A 3117-nucleotide genomic window follows, 5' to 3' on the forward strand; every position below is an offset into this window, starting at 1 on the left:
TTCCTTCCTTCCTTCCTTCCTTCCTTCCTTCCTTCCTTCCTTCCTTCCTTCCTTCCTTTCAGGGATGGGTATATGTACCAAATATCTTATAAAGACTTATATTCTCCTAAAATTCAAGATTCTTCCCCTATAGTGCATCGCATTGCATATACAAAAATTATGTGGCCTCAAAATTACCTTATGGAGATTCAAAGTTCAGAACAGACAGAAGATGCTGCTCTGCCTGCTAATTTTGTTGTGAGAAATAAACCATCTGCATCTTTGATCCAATGGCCTTGTGTTGCATGTGTGTGTGTCTGTGACATATAACATATATATATATATAATATATGTATATTTGTGTATATATATGCATACACACAAACCTACATATATACATGTAGTAATATTAAATATAAAATACCGATTTTCTGGGAGTATTTTCCCACCTATATTGGAATTAGTTTAAGAGCCTTATAGTCCTTAGATTTTTATCACTGGTTTTTATAGTGTTCCAAGAAAAGGAGCTTATGGCATGAATGAATAAACACATGTGTTTTCCCAAGTCTTAAGCATGTTTGCCTCTGGTATCACAGAGTAGGGACATCTATAAAGATCAGCATATGTCAAACTCAATCCACAAATTCAGGCTTGAAAATAACATAATTTCATCTAGATCAAAATGTTTATGACTCAATGTTCCTTTTCTCCCAGGGTTTTGAAAACGTTTAACCTCATCGTCGATGAGCCCACTTTCACTGTCTCCAGACCACATCACAAGGCTACAGGTTGAACTAATATCATGAAAACTGGGTTTAAAAACCTCTGATGTCCTGTGTGCCAAGGTTTCTACTCACAACCAAATTGTCTAATCTCTCCATGAAGTCTGGTAACTTCCTGTTTCCATGGTGTCTATGGACTTCTTCATGTTTATGGGATTGGATGCCCCCGTTTTACACAGCCCTTCCCTCTGAAGTTTGCTGCTTTATATCTCAGTGTCAGACCAGTGAAATCCCTGATGCCTATTTAAATCTTATATGTGGGCTCCAAATTACATAAACATATCCTGTAAACTTCTCCATAATCCTGAAAAGAGCTGTTAACTGTTTGAGGGAGGAAAAGCAAATAATAAGGGTAAGAGGAGGAGTAGGAGGAGGACGAGGAAGAGGAGGAGGAATAAGGAGAAGGAAGGAGAAGGAAGATAAAAGAAGAAGAAGGAGAATGACAAGGAGGAGAAGGAGGGGGAGGAGTGAAGAGAAAAGGGGAAGGTGAAGGGGAAGAAGAAGAAAATGATTGAAAGAAAAAGAAGGAAAAACCAAGAAGGAGGAGGAGAAGGAGGAAGAGAGGAAGGAGGAGGAGAAAGAAGAAGAGAAGGATGAGGAGAGGGGGAGGGGAAGGAGAGGAAGACAGAGAAGTAGGGAAAGAGGAAGGAGGGGAAGAGAAGAAGAAGAGGAGGAGGAGGAAGATGTGAAGGAGAAAAGATTGTGATTGGGAGAGGGAAAGAGAAAGAAGGGTAGAAAAAGAAGGGAGGGAGGGAGAGAAAAAGATTCAGAGAAACAAGGAAAGTTCAGGTCCCAGCCTGTTAGACTCTCCTTAGCTCCCAGTATTTCCACTGCAGGGCCCTGCAAGCACTGATGAATTAGAAGGATCTCCTCTAGAGTTTCATTCTCCAGATTGGCCTGACCCAGCCCAACCCAAGCTTTACACAGAAGTGTATTAGATTCCTGTGATCTAGACCTGGAACCCACAGTGACATTTTCATTCCCTCTGCATACCAACTACCAGCCTTGACTCACCTGTGCCCCAGAAGGTTATTTCTATTGGCCAAACAACTATAAAGCAGTTCCCCAAAGTTCCACCATGCAGAGGAGTGCAACCACGCCTTCTTCAATAAGATCTGAAATCTCTTCCAACTTTGTTCCTCTTTGACTGCTCTTTCTTTAGACATAGGATATCCTTGAGAGTCTTCTTTCATTTTTGTAGTTATTCTGCTATTGTGGCTTAATAATTTTTTGTATTAAACTTCTCTGTTTAAGATTCATTAATCCTGGACTGATTTACTAGTTTTTTTGAAATTACTTATTAAAAGCTAAACAGCGGCCGGGCACGGTGGCTCAAGCCTGTAATTCCAGCACTTTGGGAGGCCGAGACGGGCAGATCACGAGGTCAGGAGATCGAGACCATCCTGACTAACACAGTGAAACCCCGTCTCTACTAAAAATACAAAAAACTAGCCGGGCGAGATGGCGGCGCCTGTGGTCCCAGCTACTCAGGAGGCTGAGGCAGGAGAATGGCGGGAACCCGGGAGGCGGAGCTTGCAGTGAGCTGAGATCCGGCCACTGCACTCCAGCCTGGGCGACAGAGCGAGACTCCATCTCAAATAAATAAATAAATAAATAAATAAAATAAAAGCTAAACAGCAAGATGATTAGGCACTTATCAGTGAGGATAAATTCTGCAGATACGCTAACACTTGGTAGAAACATCTTCTTTTGAGGGACTGGCCACATCCATCTCCTGGGATGCTGTCTGATCACTTCCCTGAGAGAGGGTGTCAGATTGTAGACACAGAGAGAACCATATAAATACCATTCCCCCAGAGGATGTGACAGGTGTTAGAAATACATCTGCTTCCAGGAGGCAAGCTGAATTATATCTTACACATTTCTTTTTTATTATACTTTAATTTCTAGGGTACATGTGCACAACATGCAAGTTTTTTACATAAGTAGGAGCCCACATAGCCAAGACAATCCTAAGCAAAAAGAACAAAGCTGGAGGCATCATGCTACCTGACTTCAAACTACACTACAAGGCTAAAGTAACCAAAACAGCATGGTACTGGTGGTACCAAAACAGATATATAAACCAATGGAATATCTTACACATTTCTACATACAAAACACTCAGAAGTTCAACCAATTCTAAATGGAACATATGAAAAAATTAAAAGGCATCCAAAGAATGGAATTAGGGCTACAGGGCAGACTTTCAGATCTGATGCCATCTATTTTCTTTTGTCAGTGAAGATAAAAAGTAACATTGTACATTAACCTTAAAATATAACAAGGAAAGAAATAAAAAGAAAAAGGAAAGAAAGAAAGAAAGAAAGAAAGAAAGAAAGAAAGAAAGAAAGAA

This window comes from Piliocolobus tephrosceles, chromosome 2 (assembly GCF_002776525.5).
Source record: "Piliocolobus tephrosceles isolate RC106 chromosome 2, ASM277652v3, whole genome shotgun sequence".
Classification (NCBI taxonomy): Eukaryota; Metazoa; Chordata; class Mammalia; order Primates; family Cercopithecidae; genus Piliocolobus; species Piliocolobus tephrosceles.